Source organism: Haemaphysalis longicornis, unplaced genomic scaffold (genome assembly GCF_048455015.1).
Source record: "Haemaphysalis longicornis isolate Haplotype H1 unplaced genomic scaffold, Haemaphysalis longicornis Haplotype H1 scaffold_9, whole genome shotgun sequence".
Classification (NCBI taxonomy): domain Eukaryota; kingdom Metazoa; phylum Arthropoda; class Arachnida; order Ixodida; family Ixodidae; genus Haemaphysalis; species Haemaphysalis longicornis.
The window spans coordinates 4,611,006-4,617,890 of NW_027526460.1; the positions used below are offsets into that span (position 1 = coordinate 4,611,006).

A 6,885-nucleotide genomic window follows, 5' to 3' on the forward strand; every position below is an offset into this window, starting at 1 on the left:
GTTTTTCCCCGTAAAGGTATTTCCTACAGGTGCAAGACAAGATACTTACAAAAACTGATCACAGAATACGCGCTTCCAACGTGTGCCGCAAGGTAGAGGATGAGAGCAAATGCACGAAAACATGCATTATTAACAGCTTGAAAGCACGAAGCACCAAGATGGAAAATACCTAAATGAAATCTTAAAGGAGCCATGAAGAGAAAATACAACTTCGTTTAATTTGAAAGAACTAGGATTCATTATCTCACTCAGCTCCATTACAGCCACAAAAGATGTTTTTTTAACGAACAAAAAGCAAGAAGTTTTTAAAAATTTCAAATTTCGCGCCACAGTGACGTGTTATGAGCATGAATGACGTCATACGGGCCAACAATAAAACATAATTTTCACTGCGTTAACGGCACGTTAGCATTCAAGTGATGCGGTCAAATGGAACTTGAGGCCCCATTGCAGACGTCCAGTCATGTGTCGTCGCGACAGGTAAGTTAGGCGGCCGCCAATCGCACAAACAAGGTTCCATGACGTCATAGAAAAGTTGCGGGAAATTGGCTAGGGGGTCGCGACTGCTTCAGACGTTTTCTTTAATATCTCCGTTATTTGTTCGAAGATTGCGATGATATTGGTATCATTGTTATCGGGACTAAGCAGTCTTTCTATTAAACCCAACTTGTATTTTGTCTTCATGGCTCCTTTAAAACGCTTAAATACTCAAAATGCTTAAATGGACCTTATTCGTACTATTGCTTTAGGCTGGCAGATACTTGAGAGTTTTTTTCTTTTTTTCGAAATGAGACAGATTCAGACACCGAAACTAAGTCGGATAAAACTGAAGTGACTAGAAAAACTCGGCAACTTTCCCCTAAAAAAGGGGTGGCAAAAAATAGTTGAGATAGCGCCCATAAGACGTGTACTCAGATCGTAGTTCGTATCGAAAATGTGCCAGATCCTGCTGTTTCACGGATCAAAATGAGCCAAGTTCATTTGCCCAATGGGAGTTTGGGTTTGGCTTGACTGTTCATGCTGTTTTGTGGGTGTTTTCGGAAGTTTCTTTCTCTTTTTTTTTTTTTGGCTTATTACGAATTCAGACGGCAATGGGGATGTAGGCGAAAGATCTGTCCCCAGATGCCAACGACGCAGTAAACGGAAAAAGAAGTGAGTGAAATGAAACTGAGAGATGTGAAACAATGATTGCATTTCGTCTCCCCAGCCCTACAAAATAACTCGGGTTATATTTACGCTATTTTACTCCCATATTTGCCATTTCAATACATAACTAAATAGCCGCCGCTTACAAGCCCTGGCAAATCTCTTCCCCCCCCCCCCCCCTCCCCCGCCTCTGAGAGTACCAGTACCCACTACTCACTCATTAAGGTGAAGAAGATATGAGCAGCCTTTTTGTGAAGCGTTTTGGAAATTCATGGCAAAGGAATGGAGAGCTTGCTTACTTCGTGAGTGCCTTCGGGCGTGCCCAAGAAAATTATCCTAGGGAAGAATTCGAAAAGAGCTGCTAATGGTGCCAAGAGGTATCACCTGCTCTCCCTGTATGATTCTACTGTTTTAAAGACCTGTTGCATTTTGATGCTTGTCCCACCAAAGCTCAATCGCACCACACTTGAAAGTCAATTTAAATAAAGTTTTCATAAGAATTCCGGATTAACTTCAGTGTTTCACTTCAATATGAGCCAAATCCAATCTTATCACCCTAATATTCCTCAAATTCGGAGATTAATTTTTAATTATTTGTGGCCAGAAACTTGCCCCAGCTGACATGTAAAATATATCATATAATAGCTTTGGCGGTGTTGCAGTTAGGTCCGGTAACAAACTTCCGCTGGTTGCTCAAAATCGCGTTAGGTGGATCTGGCTCATTAAAAAAAAACGCCTCACTTGCCTGCACGGCTCAAATTGCGTTTGCGTTAGATACTCAACTGGCTGAAACGGCGCTTGCGCTCCTGCACTGAGCACAACCAGCTCACCGAAGAGCCCTTGCCAGCGCAACCGGATGTGCACGGTTGCCTTCCTTCCTTCTCTCGCCTGCCCACACGAGTGGCCTCTTTCCCCGTTAAGCCAAGCCCCCGATCCCTCACCAGAAACGGCCCAGATAGTGCCGAGTGGCGATGCAACCATTGCCACACGAAGCAGAAGAGCGTTATTCGGGGGCTCCTGAACGAGTGGTTCGCGTGAAATATTTAAACCACCGACATCGCCCCACACCCGCGCGCGGCCGAAAGTCCCCGTGCGATCAGACTTTTAGCGCCGCTTCCATTAGGACCCGGCGGCAGCCGCGGCTGGAGATGAGCGCTTAGCGAAAGCCGCTTCCGCGGAGCAACCCCGCGGCCGGGCTGCTCTACATGCTCGGGCAGTTCGCTCGAGGCACGCGCGCACCTGGAGATTGCTCTCCGGCTCCTTGGCGTACCTTCAAAGGCTCGCACCGCCTCGACATTCTGGTGGGAGATTGCTGCCGGATCCCGTGGAACGGAGGCGCCGTACGAATCGGCAGGCGGCGCTGGAGGAGTCAAGTGCTTGAACGGCCCTTCCGCGGCAAGAGGTGTTTCTAGCGCTGAAATTGTAGCCTCAGTTGACGAGGCATAGGTCCAAAGTGCGACGTCCTGCGCGCGCGCTAAATTCCACCCAAAATGGCCGATGCTGCCAAGTGGACAAAAGGAAAGTAATGCTGTTCAAAACTGGGTGAATTTATATCTGTACGGAAGTCAAACCCAGGGTCTGCGAAAAGTGAGGCAAGCACTAACCCCCAACGCAACCGCAGCTCGACGACTCGGACTAAAAGGGTGTGTAGTGAATGACTTAGGGCCTTACATGTAAAACGTGTGTTAGAGACATGTGTTGAGGCCTACATGAGTGATGTGAGCGCTATAGTTACAGCAGTAGAAGTTAGGCGAGTAGCAAAGCACGTTCCCTTAAATCTCTTTGCTCGGCAATGCGAAGCCGGGTGTGTGACGGCTCGGCGCTATAGACCTCAAGCTACGTTATAACACACCTAAACAACAAGGCAGTCAGTGAAAATATGAGCCTAACAACGCGCAGTTGTTTAATAAATTGCATCGAAGCTAGCGTATACCTCCACAAGGTCTGGAAGGTGTAGGATAATGGCTTGAAGCAGGAACGGAAAAGAACCAGCTTTTACATGCATTTTTCAAGTAAAGGGTGTTTTATGCGGCGAGAACTGGAATGCTAAGTGTGACATGATTTGGTATTGCTTGGTAATGCGCTCCAAAAGTAGAAGCCGGAGGGCTGTTCGTTGGCTCTTTTTAGAACAATTATATACTTTGTGCTCGAGACGGAGGGGGAGCAGTATTTGCCGCACTCCGTCTGTCCGTCCGGAAAAGAGAATATTGCTGCACACTTAGCAAGATTTCCTTTGTCCGGCTCCTTGGTCCCGTCGAGTCAGGATACCGCTCTAGCGACAGCTAGAAAATAAGCACCAGCAATTTCGTTCCTCTTCTGTTCTTACTCTTCTTCATCATCGTCATATCACCCTCCCCTCCCCATTGTCGTCCGTCTTATCCTTCTTCGGAGGCAACGATCGATACAACTAAGGAAACACAAAGAGCGCTACAGGCTAAATTACGAAGCCAAATGAACCTGGGAGAGTTAAGTAGTTCAAAAGGAACCAAAGCGAAATCGGTTTATGTAATCCTGTAGAGCAGCACATGGTGTATACAGTGAGCAATAGTGCCATGCATGAAGCAGAGCCTACCGCGGCGAGTTTAAGCTCGTAGCTTCCATCAAGGTTCCCGCTCATTTCTCTATCTGCCGCAGTTTATCTCACAGAGGCCGGCCCATTTCTCTGATTAATTAATTCACTTTATATTCCACTCCTTCGCTACCAGAGTGCTTTTTACTAAATTTTCATCCCCTCTCTTGGCTCGGATCTTCCCTTCCGTGCTCTCTTTTTTAATGGGGCGGTTTCTTTCTGGAAACTCGCCTTTCCGCACAGGAGCGCCCCTGCTTACAAGCAACTAATAGACGACCTACAGCCGCCACCGAAGAGGGCAGTGTCAAAAGCAGCAGCTCTTCAATCATTCGGGGGCCACAACCAAAATCGTAAAACATAAAAGCGTCAGCGCTCGAAGTGCACTCGATTGCCACGCCTATAGCCGGACGGCACGATGAAATGCTCGGACAAGCGTCAGTTGCGTGGCCTTCCTACCACGCAGGTGTTGGGCTCGTGGACGACGTCATTCCGGTGCCGCACGAGCGCACAGAGAGAATAATTAACCGGCCGCTATACCTTGTCTCGGAGCGGCGCAGTCTCCGCACCTCTCTTTTCTTTCGCCGGCTGAGAGGAGCGGCTGAGCGCGGGAACAGAAGGAAGCCCGTCTCCCCTGCAGCGCCGTCATCGCCGGGCTCCTCCTTTTAACTTCTTCCTCGAAGGGAGCAAGAGTTTCCCATTTATGCCTCGCACTAGGCGCAATTATTCACCCTCTTCGTAGCCCTACATGTATGGCGGCGGACAAACCCCGCAAGCCGGTTTCTAGGAAGGCCTACGTACGGCGGTGATCTTTCTTTAAGTGCACTACATGATCTCGAGGAGTCCGTGTAATACGAACCATATCACTCCTCGCTCCCTTGTCATCTGCCCTCCTGCCTTTTTTAACCTTTACCTGCGTTTTTCTTCTGCTTCCTTTCTTTTTACGCGTTTCATCTCCGCCAGCGCGCAGCTCGTTACAAATGGCGGCAGCTTTGTAGCCTGTCGGCTCCCTTCCTTGCAAAATTGGTTCGGCGCAGGTCCTTTCTTCGCCACCTGACGTATCACAAAGAAGCAAAAATTGGAAACTAGTAAAATGCTAAGGAATAAAGGCGGCGCTCGGGAGGGCAAGCCCCGATTCCAGGCGGAGTGTGAGCTTCATCTCCTTGTCATTTGAAAATGAACACGACGTTTCGAGGATTGCTCATCATTCACGAGTTCCTTATTGCATTTCATTTTGCGTTTTGTTAGGCGGTCGATTTTTTTCTTCTGATTCTGCGTACAGCCTTTTCCTGGCGACCAAAGAATCGCTTCCCCAGGAGATTCGTTTTCTGCTCAGCCTCGCCGTCTTCGTGTTTCTAAAGCGTTCGAGATGGGCGCGCTGAAATTCATATCACCATAGGCACGTCCGCGCACGAGGCTTGACTGGAAACATTCGAACCATCAGGGAGCCGTCATCTGGAATTGGCTGCTCCCACTGCCGTGAAGTTGCGGTGCACGCTTTCTATTTCATTCAGCCAAGTCATTGTTAGCGTGCTTGCTTGTTTTTGTTGTATTCTATCACTGGATTCTGAGAGGCAGATTACTTGATTGATTGATTGGTTGACTGATTGATTGATTGATTGATTGATTGATTGATTGATTGATTGATTGTATGGTTTAACGCGCCGACGCAAAGCAGGCGACGAGGCGCGTCGTAGTGGAGGGCTCCGGAGTAATTTTGACCCCCTGGGGATCTTTAACGTGCGCCGAATCTCGTACACACGGGCGTTTTTGCTTTTCGTTCACCTCCATCAAAAAAGCGGCCGCCGCGGCGGGTATATATATATATATATATATATATATATATATATATATATATATATATATACATATATATATATATATAGCGAAGAATAAGTTCCGGGATTCGGTTTCAAAAATACACGAGAGGGTAGACACACGTATGAAAACGATGATTGAACTAACGTTTCGACCGGGGTCCGGTCTTCGTCTGCTCTGACGAAGACCAGACCCCGGTCGAAACGTTAGTTCAATCATCGTTTTCATACGTGTGTCTACCCTCCCTCTCGTATATATATATATATATATATATATATATATATATATATATATATATATATATATATATATATAGGCACACAGTTTTCCTTGACGCCGGTAGAATATACACAAAAATTGTTTCGACCACTGTAAAAAAAGACAACAGATTTAATAACGTTTCGGCCGAGGGACCGGCCTTCGTCAGATCATTAGTCGAAACAATTTTTGTGTGTGTATATATATATATATATATATATATATATATATATATATATATAGTAAGGAAATGAGGGGCTCGTTGAGGAAAATACAGAAAGATAGGGCAGCAGTCTACAACGCCAAAGGAGGCATAGGGGTATGGTTAGGCTCTTTTCTTCTTCACTACGGTTAATGAAGTAAACATTTTTTTTTAATATACAGAAGAAAGAAAGAAAAACACGCGCCCAGAGTGGGGACCGAACCCACGCCTTTCGATTACATGTCGAATGCCTTACCAATTCGGCTATCTGGGCGACTGTGTTCTCCTTCACTTTCTGGGCTATTTATATTTACTAGAAGTGTATCTGACGCTTGAGGGTGGTAGCCAGCGCCACTCTGACTACACGGGGAGAAGGGGACCTTCTTTTCAACCCCCGGGGCGTGACTCGAGCGTCTACAGCCGGTCATGAGCGGGTAACTGGCTGGAAGCCCTCTTATGCTACCTAGGCATCAAGGCTGCCAGAACCGAGACCCTCGCTAGGCTTTCGCAGAATAATATAGTAAGGAAATGAGGGGCTCGTTGAGGAAAATACAGAAAGATAGGGCAGCAGTCTACAACGCCAAAAGAGGCATAGGGGTATGGTTAGGCTCTTTTCTTCTTCACTACGGTTAATGAAGTAAACATTTTTTTTAATATACAGAAGAAAGAAAGAAAAACACGCGCCCAGAGTGGGGACCGAACCCACGCCTTTCGATCCGAACCCACGCCAGGTCCCCACTCTGGGCGCGTGTTTTTCTTTCTTTCTTCTGTATATTAAAAAAAAAAGTTTACTTCATTAACCGTAGTGAAGAAGAAAAGAGCCTAACCATACCCCTATGCCTCCTTTGGCGTTGTAGACTGCTGCCCTATCTTTCTGTATATATATATATATATA

General features: G+C 46.7%; 1 non-coding gene across 1 annotated transcript; it reads right to left on the reverse strand.

Moving 5' to 3' along the window:
• Nucleotides 1–6,192: 6,192 nt before the first annotated feature.
• On the reverse strand, nucleotides 6,193–6,264 carry Trnat-ugu (transfer RNA threonine (anticodon UGU)). Its single transcript has one exon. It is a non-coding gene; the product is annotated as a tRNA-Thr (tRNA).
• Nucleotides 6,265–6,885: the final 621 nt, after the last annotated feature.